We start from the raw sequence: 17,969 nt of genomic DNA, 5'->3' as shown, positions 1-17,969 counted from the left end.
GTGACTCTTACAAATTCAGGCAGACTAGATGCCCACTCTTTTTCATCTTTCTGTTCGCTTGCTATGATATAATACTTTATACAGCTCAGCCTCTGAGACCATAAGGAGCCCAGCCTGTAGACAAAGCTGAGAACCAAAGATGATAGAACAAAATATGAGAGTATCATCTGCGCTTGATTATAGTTTTGAGCTGCTGAATTCTCTAATCCTCGAGTCATTCTATTTCTGGCCTTTTTTTTTTTTGTTTCACTTTTTTTTTTGAACAGTGATATTTATGACTACATTCATCAAGTAAATAACAAATAGAATGAAACATATTTCCATCTCCGTCTTTATAATGCAACACTGTGCTTTTATTTTTTCTGGCACAAAGAATCGTAAATTACTCTGGTCTTTTTTATGGGATATAATAAATATTTTTTAAAAGACACATTTAGTTTGTTTTCTTTTTAATTTATAGCCAGATGCATTCTAACAACAAACATAATTTGTAAACATGCTCTCTCTACCAGACCATTATTTATTTCTGTAATATGTTATTTCATGCATTATTTTACTGGACAGAACATTTAGCAATGTAAAGAGATAACTTTGATAATTAATACATATGAATTGTTTGCTGTTTTGTTTGGTAAGACTGGAATATTGTACTTTAAATATGATGGGCTTTTTTGTTTTCATTATTTACCTATTCCATCATCATCCATGATCAGTCTTTTATCATCTCATTCCAGCCATACTGGTCTTATTCCATATGTCTGAATATACCACATAAAAACATTATAAAAACACTTTATTGAGGTATGACTGACATACAAAAAGCTGTACATATTTAATGTATACAACTTAATGTGTTTGGAGATAATATACACCCGTGGAACCATCACTACAATCAAGTCCTTAAACCTATTCATCACCTCCAAATGCTTCCTCCTGTCCTCTTTATTTTTTTAATTTAACTACCTTTTTTAAAATACTTTTTTTCTTTTGAGGTAGGAACACAACATAAATCTACCCTCCTAGTAAATTTTCAAGTCTACAATACAATATTGTTAAATATAGGCCTATGTTGGACAGTAGGTCGCCAGAACTTATTCATCTTGTATAACTCTTGATGTCCAAACATCTATTGCCAAGAATCCCTCTTCATCTTGAACTGACAAATCCCCACATGGTTTTAAAAACTCAACTCAAACATCAGCTTTCCATGAAGAATTATCAGATTCATCCAAGTAAGACTATCTACTCTTGTTGACTCTGCTAACTTCTAACTACCTTTATTATGGCACTTTTCAAATTGCCCTGTTATTCTTTTTTCACACATACCTCACTATGATTTCTTGGAAATAAGGGCCTCTATCTCATCAAGTTTGCATGCTCACTTCATGGTTTATATCGTCTACTAGAGTAATAATCTTATAATATATCCATTCATTTATTGAATCTTTAGTTCCGGTTTTTGCACACCTACTATGTTTAAGACATAGTGCTCGTCACCTTGGGTGTAAAGATATGAATAGGAAGCATGTCGTAAAGACACCCACACTTACTTCCATCATAATTCCATGTGTGTTATTCTGTGATCAAGATGAGTATATGGTGCTACGGAATCTCTAATTGTTTGCCTAACAAAACATGTGGTTTAAGAGCTGTATTCCCTTGAGAAGAGCTGCTTCAGCAGAACCTAACAATGTGAGTATAAAGAAGCCAGATCAAGGTAACTCCCAAAATGGAAATGATGTATTGATTACCTAAATTAATGTATTGAATGAGTGAATGAAATAATAGAAAATAAAGAAGAAATGAGATGCTATTGGTTAATCCCAGACCCGTTGCACTTTATTTGGAGACAAAGAAGGGCTGAAAGAAAGTGATTGTAATTATGTAATTTTGTCAGTTCATACCTGTCTGATTACATATTTCTCTCTCTGGGCACAATACACAGTCAAAGCAGCAGGTAGCTCTCTTCCTGAGGGATTTTCCTGAATCCTGGCTGACAGAACATCCTACACCCATAGGGGGGAGTTTGAAAGAAGAGAATTATTGATAATACTGAACAATACTATATAATTGGATAATATTTTATTATTTAATAATATTGAATAATTGATAATATTGGTTAAATTATCTCAAAAATTATCTTAAAGATCACCTCTAAGATTTGACATGATTGATGCACCCAGGGAAAGCAAAATAAAATCAAGGTCAATCTGCAGAAAAGAGTTCCCAACATGAAGATACATACTGATTTAAAAGATTTTCCATCTCGGTGACTAGGACACTTGTTTGTTTTAAGGAAAATGGGGCATCTGATCATGAATCATATTTGTTATTGCCAAATATGATTCAGAATATGGTATTCCTGGATCACTTTTTTGAACTATAAGCAGATTTTACCTTAATAATAAATAATATTTTAATTCATACAATACATTTACATGAGAATTGTTTGATTAGTACAATATGCAATTATTGAATTTATTTAGTAATATATTTAATGTCAGGTAAATTATACACCGAGGAAACAAGGACAGGCTTGAATGATATAATATAGCATCTTGAGGGATGGCTTACAAGACTGAGTTTTAAAGGGAAATCTGATGTGAGGAAGAATGTAGTTCCTGGAAGAGCAAAAAGAATCTTTTTTTCTGATGGTGAATTTTTCTACAAGAATGTATAAAGGTGGGATGAAGAGATGGAAATATAAGGCATATTAATAAAATATTGAAATATTAAAAAAAACACTCAATGTCAATTCTTTTGATTCTAGTTAAAGAGAATAAAATTTGTTTTCTGGAAGAAAAGCAAATGGCCAAAGACAATTTTAATTGTATCAACAAGTCATCAAAAGGCTTGGTCGTCAGCACCTGTTATGTCTTCGAGGCACAATGCATGCAGAGCAATAAATTTGCAAGAAATGAGATTGACACTTTTTCAGTTTAAATGGGAATTTAAATCATCAATTTTTTATCAGTTCATCATACTAAATTGGTAGCCTCGCTGTCCTGCTGTAGCATATAAAGCATTTCAAAATTCGGGAATATCTCCTTAATTAAACATGTCCTTTCAGGCTGGCCCCGTGGCTTACTGGTTAAGTGCGCACGCTCCGCTGCTGGCGGCCCGGGTTTGGATCCCTGGCGAACACCGACGCACCGCTTCTCCGCCCATGTTGAGGCCGTGTCCCACGTACAGCAACTAGAAGGATGTGCAGCTATGACATACAACGATCTACTGGGGCTTTGGGGGGGAAATAAATAAATAAATAAAATTATTTTTTAAAAAAGTGTACCTTCAATATCTCTTGGACAGTGAGAAAAATTATATCAATAAATGAGAATTTTGTTATGAGTTAAATAATTTCACCATTATTTTCATATACGGTCTCTATCTTCTGATGTAGATGAAGAATTAATCAAAGATTGAGTTTTCTGCAGTCTTTTTGAATCCCACGGCCCAGTCTATCAGCTCCTCATGTATGATGAATCCTTGACCACGTGGATCCTGGGGAACAAACTCTCTTACTTTCACCTGAAGTCCAAGACCTTTGGGAAATGATATGGTTCAGAATTTCATGCTGTGACACAGAGTTTCTTTGCTCAGCCAGTGACACATGAGCTCTAGTGCTGTTTTTAAATTGGGTGTTTTTTAGGAATGGGTGGAGCTGAAAGAGAGACATAATTGGGAAATGAAATGAGGATGGAAATTGAGGACAGAAAACTCATATACGAATGGGTGGGGCTCCTGAGTTGCCCAGCAATTAGATTTTTTCCCCTGTATATCAGTAATCCTCTGAATAAGTTCAATTTGGGGAGTGTTTACTATTTTGCATACTTAAGTAGGAAGGCATTCCTGTCTGCCCTTAGAGAGCACATGGTGATTTGTTTAAACCATTCCTGAAGATTCCATGTCCAGGGAGTGCTGTAGGGCTAAACCTGAGCTGCACCTTGAGCAATGAGGTTTGCTTTAGGGGTGCTAGGGAGTTTCCTTGAACTCAAGAAGAGACAAAGAAAGACAGCTTGCTTCTTACTAACTTTGAACAAAATATTTTATTAAATGAGAGAGAAAAGATGAAAGCTCCTAGTAAACAATATTCATACAATAATTGATATAATTTATCTATAAATGTATAACTAATATTTATATAATACATAAGCATATATAAGGTTATATATATATACATAAATAAATATATATTCACAATAAATGTGTGTATTTAGATTTGATATCACATTAACTTCCTTGTACCTGAGAGCAAGAGTTTCAAGACATATTATTCATAGGTTTTGGATTTATAAAAGTCTAGGTTCATCTAAGTAGAATTGAAAAGGTCTTGGGGAAATTAAAATATATTTCAAAGTATTGGGGTTCTCATCTGTAAAAAGGGGATCAATCTCCTTGCTTCCAAAAGTTATTTTAAATTTCAATGAAGAAATATTTATTTAACTATCATTAGCCTTTCTAGAAAAATGCAGGAATGTTCAAATAAATTGTCCTTTCCCCAGTGGCATTTAAGATATCACGGGATAGGGCCAGAACTAGATTTTGAAAATCCCTGAATTTTTAAATTCCCTTCGATGAATTGTCATTAAGTCTTATCTTAAAAACTTACCTCTCACAGTGAAAGTTTTTAATTGATTATTTCTAGTTAAAAGAGTTGACACTGTTGCTAAATAGCCCCTATAATCATTAGGGATTTACTTGCAACCTGTACGAAACAACATCAATTTATTATGCTAAAGTCACTGCTGATCTGTCGCAATGTCACAATTACAATTCTATACCCAAATGAAATAACTCTGGTATCCTAAAATACAATAATGGGATCACATTTAAGGGAGAAATTTTACCTGCTAAGTGAGAAACATGAGCTGCTTTTATCAAAAGCATTTCATGAAGGGCTCAGGCCACCACATCCACAGCATGATAGATGTAGTAGTTGGATCCAGACATGGTCGTGTCTAATTTGTTCTTTGGCAGAGAATCCAGGGAGGCATTGAGTGGACACTCCAAAATTTTCCACATTTAGTTCCTGAAAATGAGCAGTTAAAAATTTCAAGCCATAATTTGGTGAAGAGAAAGTCTTCTGGGTATTTAGAGGGGCTAACTGTCCATAGAGAGTGTTTAAATGCAGATATCTCAGAGTTCTGGTGTGCAAAGGAAAGACTCCCATGGTAAGAATGAAAAAGGGGTGAAGTGGAAAAAAAGAAGCATCCCACTGTGGTGTAGTGATCCACACTTTCTGAGTGGTTAAATAATACTTTCCTGCAATGCTCACACTTATTAATATACTTGTGTCACCATACACGGTTAACATATTGGTTGGTGAGCCTATGATTCTGGCCATGAAGGTCCAATCTTTTGAAGTGTACGTCCTCTTGGTCACAGGTATCTTAGTCACAGGCAGGCACCGTTCATAGTCACCTCTCTTCTAAGTTCCCAGAGGAACTGCTCACGTTTTATATCAACTGACACTAAATTTCCCACCCAGGTCCAGCCAAAATGTATCAACAGCGAGACCCTTCTGAAGACTAAATATATGTCCTTGGAAGTCATCTGATAGAGAGGAAAAGTAGTCCTTACCTTTCAGTACAGGATCAATATCTCCACAGGTTATCTGAATCAAAAGAGAAAAAAGGTTCTGTATTGAGTTCTCTGGAAGCAAAATAAACAGAATTTCAGCAAAATTCATATGATCAGGTAGCTAAACTTATATTCTTGGCAATAACTCTGAATATGAAGCAATATTATCTGATGGCAGAAGTGATTGAGGGGAAGCTTGGCTTTGAAGCCAGACTGCCTGGGTTCAAATGCTGACTCTAATATGACTAACTTAACGATCTTGAGAAGGTTACATAACCTCTATCCATCTTAGTTTCTATATCTCTAAATATTCCCATAATAATGGTACCTTTTCATTGCCTTTTATTAGGATTAAATTTGTGACTATTTGCAAAGTATTTGAAGAGTTTAAATTTTTTTTTTAATTTTTTTTCATTTTTTAAATTTTTTTGTTTATTGCAGTAACATTGGTTTATAACATGGCATAAATTTTAGGTGTACATCATTATAGTTTTATTTCTGCATAGATTACATCATGTTCGCCACCCAAATACTAATTACAACCCTTCACCACACACTTGTGCCGAATTATCCCTTTCGCCGTTCTCCCTTCCCCCTTCCCCTCTGGTAACCACCAATCCAATCTCTGTCTCTATGTATTTGTTTGTTGTTGTTATTATCTACTACTTAATGAGTGAGATCATACGATATTTGACCTTCTCCCTCTGTCTTATTTCACTTTGCATACTACCCTCAATGTCCATCCATGTTGTCACAAATGCCTGGATTTCATTGTTTCTTATGGCTGAGTAGTATTCCATTGTGCATATATACCATATCGTCTTTATCCATTCATTCCTTGTTGGGCCCTTAGGTTGCTTCCAAGTCTTAGCTATTGTGAATAAAGCTGCAATGAACACAGGGGTGCATGTATCTTTACGTATTGGTGTTTTCAAGTTCTTTGGATAAATACTCAACAATGGAATAGCTGGATCATATGGTAGTTCTATCCTTAAATTTTTGAGGAATCTCCATACTGTTTTCCATAGTTGCTACACCAGTTTGCACTCCCACCAGCAATGTATGAGAGTTCCCTTCTCTCCATATCCTCTCCAACACATGTTGTTTCCTTTCTTGTTAATTATAGCCATTCTGACAGGCGTGAGGTGATATCTCATTGTAGTTTTGATTTGCATTTCCCTGATAGTTAATGATTTTGAACATCTTTTCATGTGTCTGTTGGCCATCTGTATATCATCTTTGGAGAAATGTCTGTTCAGGTCTTTTGACCAAGTAAAATAGTTTTAAGTACATGTTTACATATAAAATTTTACTAACTAGAAGATAAATAACTAAGGTGTGGTTATTTCAGAATATCCAGCTTCCACTCCTGTCAGAGAATTTGGGCAACCACATTTCCAGAAGCTACGGTGGTCTGCTTTAGCCAATGATGCTAGCCTCTGGTTACTTCATCTCTTCTCAGCTTCATACACCAAAATAAGGAATCCACCGTATCAAGAACTATCTGTGGTAGGTATTTTCCTATTAGGGAGATATGCAAACCCACTTTCTTCTTTTCCACTTGAGTGGCCACAGAATTTCACCAAGGAGGAAATCTTCAGTCTCTCCAGATCCATCCCCCCACCATGCTCATACCTGTGGTATTTGTAGAGCTCCAGCAGTGTCCCAATCCGGGCAGAGAATGCTGGTGTGGTTCCTGCAGTGACAGCCACAACCTTGATTTGTGCCTGGCAGGTGTTATTAGGGATCTTCTGGCCCCCACCCAATGACCACCTCATGGTGCTCTCCAAGGTGCTGACATCACTGTGGAAGGAATTGTAGACATGGAAACCCAGAGACACGTTGAGGAGCAGTTGGGGGCTCCTGTTGATCTCCTTGAAGGCAAAAACAAAGACCAGGACATAACGATAGTTTTTGTAGTTCAACCTGTACCAAAGCCATAGTATTAGAAATAAGATAAAGTCATGCACTTCAGGAGTAACTCCCGTGGGAAAAAAAGGAGGAAAAGCATGGCATTTTGACTCAAGCAACTTGTTCATTCCAGAGCAATTACTGTCTCTTCATGACTTTGGAATCCAAAGCACATGCACATGGTGTTCCCAAAGCCTTGGAAGATCCCGCACTACCGCTCTGCACTCAAAAGAGATAGACCAATGTCCTAAAATGAGTTAGTTGGAAGGGTGCTTAAGGGGAAAGGACAAATTTACATATTTGTTTACAAGTCAAGCACTACTTCATGCAGTGACAGCAACATGAGGTTGGTCATGGCCAAGTGCCGGTATAATGAGATGAAGCAAAAGATCATGTTCCATACAAAGAAACTAGGTAAGACAGGGAAGTGCATAAGAAAAGCTTGGAGGAAGGGCAAGTCGAATATAGAATGGTGTCATCAAAACTTTTGCAATATACCTTTATAAATCTGCCTGCCTCGCAGAGCTAGGAAACACATATCACCAGAAGCAGGGAAATTGCACCATAATAAATAAGGAGATAGTCTTAGGGAGAAAATAAAGAGAAAGGCAATTTATGACTCTATGGTTTTCTAAAAGAGTAAAAACAATTCAGAGTCCAAGGAGCAATGTAAACTTGCAGCTTTTCATGTGTTTATTTACAGATTATAAAACCATCATAGGCAGTGAGCTTTACAGATTACCTTTGGTTTGATTCCTCTCTTGCACATCTAAGTTCAATCCAACTTTAATTTTCAAACAATTTAATTGATAAGGTACAACACGCAATTCCAGAAGATTGCAGAGTAGAGCATAGGCTTTTGTCGCTCTACTATTAAAATATTATTTTCATTGGTGAATACAGCTTTAAAAACCAAAATGTTGGGATACTGTAATTCTGAGTCACCCAGAGACACTCTGATTGGATTAAAAGAGGACTTGTATTCATTTTCTATTGCTACTCTGAGAATCTACCACAGATTTAGAGGCTTAAAACAACACAGATCTATTATCTTGTACTCTGGGAGGTCAGAAATATAAAATGAGTCTCACTGGCTAAAATCAAGGTGTCAGCAGAACTGCATTGCTTCTGGAGGCTCTAGGGAAGAGTCCATTTTCTTGCACATTCTAGCTTCTAGAGGCTTCCCACTTTCCTAGGTAATAGCCTCGTATCACTTCAATCCCTGTTTTTGTTGTCATAACTCCTTCTCTGACTCTGACATTCTTGACTTATCTTTTCACTTGTAAGGATGCTTGTGATTATTTTACACACATCCAGATAATTCAGGATTATCTCCTCTTCACAAAATCCTTGATTCTTCACATTTGCCAAGTCTCCTTTCTATGTGAGGTAACATATTCACAGATTCGAAGGATTAGGACTTTGTCACCTTTGAGGGCACATTCCACCTACCACAGGACATAACTACATTCTTTCCAATACTTGAAGCAAAACACAGAAAAGACTAAAGTAGATAGAAATGTTATTCCATTTAAATATGAACCAAAAGAAAGCATGGGTATCCTTGTTAATATCTGATAAAATCATACTTCATATCAAAAAGAATGTAAAATATCAAAGGTGGTGACCATATGTGGTGAAAGGAAGAGAAGATCAAGTACTTACAGTGAATATATGTATCCCCCCAAACTGAAAAAAAGCTACTATTTTTAGACCCATGTGCATAAGTACATACATGAACAACCAGATTTGGAGGTTTAGCACAACCTCTTAGAAATGGTCAAATTAGAGACAAAAAATTATGCAAAGTTATGGAAAACAAGCTTAACAGATAGTTACATAAAACAGTAAATAATGCTGGTCTATTTTGAACACCAAAGAATATACATACATTTGACAATATAATGGGCCATCAAGTAAGCCTTTGAACATTGAAATTATACACAGTGCATTCTCTGACCACAGTATCATTAGGCTAGCAATTAATAAAAAGACATCTAGAAAATTTCATTATATATATATGTGTGTGTGTATATATATATTTTTTTAAACACTTGATCTTTGATAAGTACTAGGGATCTAATATACAACATGACTATAGTTAACACTGCTGTATGATACATATGAAAGTTGTTAACAGAGTAAATCCTGAGTTCTGATCACAAGGAAAAACATATTCCTTTCTTTTTTTTTTTTGCTTTTTCTCTTTATTATATTGATATGAGATGATAGATGCTAACTAAACTTATTGTGGTAATCATTTTACCAAATATATGTCAAACCACCATGCTGTACACCTTAAATTTATACAGTGATGAATGTCAATTACATCTGTATAAAACTTGAAAAAAACACATCTTTTTCAGAGAATACTCCAAATTATTTTAGACCATAAAGGATACTTAGTAAATGCATTTTGAAGAAAAATAAATGTCATCTCAATAAAAAGTTCGTTTTTTGAATAAGCTATATACTTTGATGAGATTTGCTCTTAGCACTAACTTCTAGTCAAGATATGGTGTGCCCAAGGATTCTTTCCCCTCCCACATCGTGGGTCAGGAGCAGGATGGCATGTGGATCACCGTAGTGGGATCTTGGTGTTTTTTGCCTGCAACTTGCATCCTTTAGGTTTTCAGAAAATAATCATTAATGGAGATTATTCCAAGGCAGGAGACAATAAAAGATGCTTATTTCTGTCTTCTGTTTGGGGGGAAAATATTCCAGAAGGGAAAAAGAAAGGAAACCACAAATAATTATTAAAGGAAAAGAAAGGAGCTGATGATTCATTGTTTACTGGAGAATCTCAACACAGCTTTTATATTCAACTTTCATAACTGTCAGATGGATTTACACACACACACGAACTTATCTTTGCTTGGACGAATCACAAAGAAATTTCTGTTGCATTTCTGAATCCTGGGTCAATGTATAGAAGGGAGAAAATCCACTGACCACCAAGTCCCCTTCCTTTCAGACACTGGGCCTTATGTAATCAAAGCCGTCAGAATAACTCATCATACACATGGAATGTGGAAATTTCCCAAGGAGGGGCAGAAGAAGCAGAAAGAACATCCCAGCTGACTCACCAGTTTGAGGCAAGTCCTCAGGTCAGTGGTTACTGGGGGAGCAGAGCAGGAAGGAGACCTGCAGTGTAGCCTTCTGCAGGGAAATTTTATTCCTGTGCAGGGTACACGTGTCTAAAAGTGCTCTGCCATTCAAGACCATGGAAAGAATTGTTATTGATCAGAACTAAGGCATTTTCAGAAGCAATATATATTGGCTCAGATCTTCCCCCAATGTGACTGTGGATCAGAGTTGCTTCTGTTCTCCTCTTGCTGTCACTCCCCCAGTCCAGGCCTAACTGGTCACTGCTCTCAATAAGGAGCCCTGGGGTCCTCCCTGCCCTGGGGTCTGCACCTGACACACTGTGCCCTGCTAAAGACAAAGGTGAAAAATCTGTTTGGGCAACATCTTCCACTGCAGGTGCCAGAGATTTCATCAGGGCTGGGGGTCAGCAGGGCTCTGGGAACTACCCCATCTTGAGATTGGATTTTTTCTTTCCCAGGCAAACATTCTGTTTCTTGCAATTGACTGAGAGGTGTTGCATCCATCAAAACACAGCATCAGACAGAGCTGGTATTGCAATCAGCAAAAACAGCCCAGCATCATTCCTGTGATACCCAAGGAAGAGGTCATTGACCATGCCTTGGGTTACTCTCAAGGGTACTTTACAGCCTATAACGCCAACCTCACCCTTAGGTCTATTTGACCGTTGTCTGAAGAACTGGTCTCATGCACAGTTCAGGAAATAGATATCCATTATCCAGTTCATATCAGTTTGGCACGGGATAAAGTCTAAATTCACATATATTTACACTTAACCTATTCCTTAGACCTATGTCCTGTGCCAGGACTCCAGCACTTAATTACTACATGTTCCAGTATCTTCCATTTAAAGTCTGTCTCTCCTAAACAGAAAGTCTCTCTCAATAGCTCTTTTGCCGTTTCTCTGCTAATCTTCAAGTCAAACATTTGCAAGCGTTGTTAGTATTCAAATATTCCTCTTCCTCAATTCCCATTCTTTTCAAATCACTTCGTTCAGGTCTGTCCAAGTATGTCACTCAATCTGCCCTTGTCAAGGACATCAGCAGCTTCTATGAGGCCCAATTCAGTGGTGATTTTTTACCCTTATTTTACTTCCCCGCACAGCGTCATTTGACCCGTCTGACTGCTCTATCTTTAGGACACTACTTTCTAAGTGTTTTCTTTTTTCTAAGTTCTCCATATTCTTCCTACTTCATGTGTATCTCTCTCCTGATCTCCTGTACTGTAGCCTCTTTGTTTTATTCACCTTTAAATGCTTGATACTTTTCTTCATGTATCTTGTGTTTACTCCATTTAAGAGTTTTTTAATTCTGCCTCAAACAATGAATATATTTGCTATATTCTAAAGTTTTGTTGTTTTATCTTCTACTTTTAGATCTAAAATCCACTGTGAATTGACTTTTATGTACATTGTGAAGTAGGAGTTCAGCTTCATTTTTTTTTTTTTTTTCGCTTAAACAACAGAAATTTATCTTCTCACAGTTATGGAGGCTAGAAGTCCAAGATCAAGGTTTTGACAATGTTTGCTCCTTTTGAGGGCCATGAGAGGGAGTGACTCTGCCTTATCCATCTTTCTTAGTTTCTGATGGTTTGCTTCATTTTTTGTTACAAACATCCAATTAGTTGAGCACTACTGATAAAAGGACTCTCCTCTGTCTACTTCTCTGCAGTGCTGTCTTTGACATAAATCAGAGTTCCATATGTCAGCATGCCTATATATAGACTCTATGTTCAGTTCCATCTTTTGTATCACAATGCCATACAGTGTTAATTACTGTAGCTTTGGTAAGTCTTGATACGTGGCAGTGTATACCCTCCAGATTACTTCTTCCTTAAGAACACCTTGGAAATTCTTGATCCTCTTCATTTCTTTATAAATTTTATCATCAGATTATCAATTTCTACCCATCATCCTGCCAAGATTTTGATTGAGATTATTTGGAATCTATAGATCAATGGGAGAGAATTGATGTCGTTAAATAAGTGATCCTACCGATGCATGAAGTTGGTATTTCTCTCCATTTATTTATATTTTCTTTAATTTATCAGTAGTAATTTGTACTTTGATTTGGACAGGTCTTGCACATCTCTCATTAGATTTAATTCTATTGCACAGTAGTAAACGTTGTTGATCCAGCCCTTGTCATTGTATGACACATGTCTCTAATGATCTTTATTCTGTAATTTCTATTTGCAATATATATTGGCTCAGCGTTCCCCTCCAAGGCGCTAGGAATCAGAGTAGCATTTTATAAATGCCCCACGTTTCTTCGAAAGCAATGTGTATTCTCTTACGGTTGGTTATAGAGTACACTCCCAGTAACTCAAGCTCATTTTGTTTCGGGATATAGTATCACATTCAGATTTATTTTCTGAAACTTATTTAGTGATAAAGGTGTATTGAAGACTTATACTACGGTTATAGATCAACAAATTCTTTTTTGGTATTCTGTCATTTTTTCTTTATATATTTGGGTGTAAGGTAAATAAGTAGATACAGGATTAGGTCTTTTCCTGTGAATTGTTCCTTTTTATGAAGGGGCCTTATTTTTTCATAGCAAAGTATTCCAATACACTAATAAATGATCAAACATTTCTTCTGATAGACCAGGCACTCTTCTAAATGCCTTATGAATATAAACTTACGGAGTACTAAATATAAACTTAACAAGTGTGTACTAGTTTCATCCCCACTTTAGATATGAGAAAACTGGCATGTCACTTGCCTGAGCTCTCTGGTTAGAAAATGGTAGAGCCCGGATTTGAGCCCAGAGAGTTGACACCCTTAACCACCAGCCTATTTGTTGAGCACATTCTATATGCCAAGCACTGTTGGAGACACTGGTGTCTGTAGCAATGAATGAAACTCCACTTTTGCTATTGGAACACTTAAGTTCTAATAGGGGAAAGACAGACTATAGAAAACTCAAGAAAACATGTTACTATAAGTGTTATGCAGAAAATGAAAACATTTTAAGACAGTTAAGAGGGAATGGGTTCTTGCTATTTTACATAGACTAGGAAGGGAAAAAGTCTTAGTTAAGGGGCACTTGAACAGAGACCTTAATGAGCTGGGACTGTGAGTCATAGGAATTTGTGTGGCTAAAGCAGTCTTGTCATGCAAAGCTCCACAACACGGAGGCCAATGTGATTGGAGTAGATCATGTTGGGGACAGTGAGGGAGTGGTAGAAGATGATATAGTCAGAGACTTCGTGAGTCCTGATCTTGTTGGGTTTTATGGTTCACTATTAGGTCTTTTCCTTCTGCTATCAATGAGTTGGCATATCAGTCGGAATCTCAGCAGGAAACAGAGGACACACTGAGACTAGGAAGATTCAAGTAGAGTTTTCATAAAGGGGCTTCTCGGAGTTGTGGACAGGATGTAAGAAAACCAGAAAAGGTCGTTGGTACCCAGTAAGATGGTAAGTGCAAGGCTCTATTAACACCCCTAAGCCTGAAGGGGTAAGGACAATGAAAAATTATCGAATTCTAGAAACAAGAGAGGAGGAAATTGCATTCCAGGAGCTGAGAGGAGGTCAGGGGTAACATCCAGCCCCAGGTTCTCCTGCAAGAAATAGCCAGGACCAGATGTCACTCTCTTTCATCCTTCTGATTTCATGTCTAGGCTCCCCATTGACCAAACTCAGCCAAAAGCCATAAGGTAAGAAAGCCAGCTGACGTAGTTCATCTTCACTAACTTTCCTGGGTGCAGCAAGATAGAGAAGTGGATCTATTGGGGCAAATGGAAGATATTCTGAACTGTGCAGCCCTTTTTTGCCTGAGAATCTACTCTTGTCAATCACCTGTGTGGAAAGTTCATACCTCTGCCCAGGACTCCCAACATCTACTGTACTGTCCTAGGTGCAATCCAAGCATTGATACTCCCATGTGTAGTCTAAAATAGTTGCCATTGCAAGTGTTTTTCATGTAAGATGGGTTATGGGGTTCTTGGGAAGAATTGCAAACAATAATTAACCAACAGGTCCTGGTTCCCAGAGGTGAACACTTCTACCAGGAGACAAAGTCAGAGTCCCATTGAACTTTACTGCTGCTTATGAGGCCAACAGAATGAAAGAAGTCACTATGGTCTCTGGCGCAAGTAATTCATCCAGAGGATATGGGGCTTCTGTTATACAGTGAGGGCAAAGAAGACATTTGGCATTCAGGTAGTCCGGTGGGATGCCTTTTGATATTATTTCCCCAATTATTTTGATAATTAAATGTAACAGCTGTATCCTGTGAAGGGCGTGGTGACCAGGTGTTCAGATGAGTCAGGGATTAGGAACTGGATCTTCCTCCCGGTAAGCCACCCAGACCAGCAGAGGTGATTTCAAGGGTGGGGGGAATCTAAATGGGACATTAGGAGATGTGGGATGGTAAGTATCAATTGCAGCACCAAGAAAAGGTGCAGTCAAGCACTGTCTGTAATTTGTCCCACTGTTCTTCCTCTTGTAAGTTTCCCCAGTTAACATGACCAACCAGAATCCTAATGCACTGACTTTAAGAAGCAAGTGTGTATGAGTGGCATAAGTGGTGGACCATAACGGAGACAGTGGTATATTTTCTAGATTCTTCTTTCATGACTAAGTCACTTCCTCTTGTAGCTGCAGAAAGTCTTCTAAGGGCTCATCCTGCCAACCTATCTGGGAATTTCCATGGGCCAAAGGAAAGTACCACACCTAAGTTTATGACCAATCCCAATGGCAGCCCACTTCTAATGACTGGTTCATGGCGTGCGGGGGAAGTACAAAGACCCAATTCCTTTGCCTCAATTTGAGACACCACTGCAGGCCCACCACTGTTCCAGAGCTCCCCTTGGGATCAACTGTTTTCTCACTTTATAACTTATCACAGTTCAATCTCTTCTTATATCCAATCTCAGTTCTCTCCTTTAGAGATGTTTACCTCAAGCAAGTAACAAACATTTTATGCCAAAGTTTCTTCATCTGTATAATGAGAACAATGAGATTGACTACTTCACAGACTTGTATTAAGGATCAATCAGCTAATATATGTAAAGCATTTATGAGTCTCCCAGTATATAGGAAACATTATATGTTTCATCTTTTATTGTGAATTAATTAAAATCCATTGTAGGCGTATACTGAGTAAAATAAGCCGCACACACAAAAAAGTAAATATTGTATGATTCTATTTGTACGAATTCCGAGAACAGTCAAAAAATAACCTGTGATAGGAAAAATAATCAGAACAGTGGTTGCATCTAAGCTCAGATTGTGGAGAAGGGGTGAGGAAGGAGCAAGGATTGACCAAGAAGGCACATGGAGGAACTTTATGGAGTGAAGAGAACGTTCTATATCTTGAAAGGCGTTACATAGGTTACATAGGTGTATGCAATTGTCAAGATGCATTGAGTTCTACACCTAAGATCTATGCGTTGTCCTATGTGTAATATATGCCTCAATTTAAATCAGATTCATTTTCCTAAGTGAAAGAAGCCAGAGACAAAAAGCCATTTATTATAGATTCCATTGTATGGCATTTGGGGAAAGGCAAAACTGTAGGGAAGGACAACAAATCACTGGTTTCCAGGAGCAAAGAGTAAGAGAGGGGATGACTACAAAGGGGCAGCACAAAGGAATTTTGGAGTGATGGAATTGTCCTATCAAGATTGTTCGTGTGTGTATCATGTTCGATCACGACTATGTTGATGGATACACAACTCTATGCATTTGCCAAGGCCCATAGAACTGTACAACCCAGAATGGATATTACTGTAGGTTAAAAACATTAATCCACCAGGTAGTGAAAGGAACATAAAATGGAAAACAATCTATAACAAATGAATCTAAATGTTTTACAAATGAATAATATAGCCACAATGAAGGCTATGAAAAGGAAACTAAATTTACTTTGGAAAACTATGTTTTACCAGATTCTGTAAGAATGGATCAAAAGAAGTGACCAGAAATCCTGTACTCTAGTTCATAAAAGATGTTTCTCAGAAGGGCATGGGTTAGCAATTCTGAAACTAGTTTATGCATATATTGGATCTGAACAACTAAGTAAATATATTGTTGATGATGAGAGCTAGTGTATCACAGTCAAAGAAAGATGTTAGCTCAGAAGGCCTAGAAGAACGACACTCCAGTAATAATGAGAATACCTATCAACCACTCAGAAATTGGTTTCTAAGATACTATTCTAAAGAAAAAGGAGGGAACCAGGGCTCTCTGGAGGAATAGAGGATTCCAGGGCTACACTAGAGGAAATACAAACTGATCCTGAAATATCTCTGAGGGATATTCTAGTGGAAAATAAAGATTCACAAAAAGAAGCCCCCAAAAACTGCCTAAACATCCCCCCTCAGGAACTTGAATAACACCTCACTTGTGCATGTGGAGGGGACGAATCTAGGAGACTTAGAAGAGAAAAGCCACTGAAAACTGAATATGGTGCAGAAATTTCAGAGATCACACATGCCAGGAGTTGGAGGTTGGATTTTGAACTTATCTGGAGTGGAATGACCTTGACTTAAAAAAAAAGCTCTGGCTTTCAATTATGACCCTAGAAATGTCACAGCCTGACAGTCAGTGCCACACACAAAGAGTAAGGACTACATTTTAGGAGTCAGTGCAAAGCTGAAATAAATATCTCCTTTTAGAGTCTAAAACCTACCCTTCAGAGGCTCACGGTGATCCATTCGTACTAGAAACCTAACCTTTAGAGGAAGGTAACATGATTAAGAGCTTCTACGAGGTATTGTTCACAAGATCCAGCACACAATAAAACATTACTAGACATGCAGAGCAGCAGGAAAATGCTCTTAATTATGAACATATAAATGAGTAGATGCATACCCAGAGACAATCCTGATACCGGAGTTAGCAGACAAGAACTTCAAAATAACTATGAACAAAAGGAAAGAAACATGGACAATTGTAGAAAATGAAAAACAAACTAGAAATCTTTAAAACAACCAAAGAAAAAGGACATATTTCTGTCATAAGAGCAATAAGAAGTCTGGAAACTTTTCAAAAGAATCTTTGGAAGCAAGAAGATATGAATGACATCTAACAGCTAAAGGGTTGAATGGGAGGGGAAAAAAAAACCTGCCAATTTAAAATTCTTTGACTTAAGAAAAATATTTTTCAAAAATGCTGACAAATTAAAGATATTTTCCAAAGGGGGATTAAAAAAACCAAGCTAAAACAATTAAACAACAGCAGAACTGAACTTCAAGGAACGCGAAAGATTTTTCAGGCTGAAGGAAAAGAATTACACCCAAAGACATAATGTTAAGCATGATCATCAGCAGGAGACAAAATGTAAGTAAATATAATGAATATTGACTGAATAAAACAATCCTGTATACTTTTACAACTTTTATGTAAGTCTAAACGTTTTCAAA

This window comes from Diceros bicornis, assembly GCF_020826845.1.
Source record: "Diceros bicornis minor isolate mBicDic1 chromosome 13 unlocalized genomic scaffold, mDicBic1.mat.cur SUPER_13_unloc_1, whole genome shotgun sequence".
In the NCBI taxonomy this organism is placed as follows: domain Eukaryota; kingdom Metazoa; phylum Chordata; class Mammalia; order Perissodactyla; family Rhinocerotidae; genus Diceros; species Diceros bicornis.
This window is presented reverse-complemented; position numbering follows the sequence as displayed.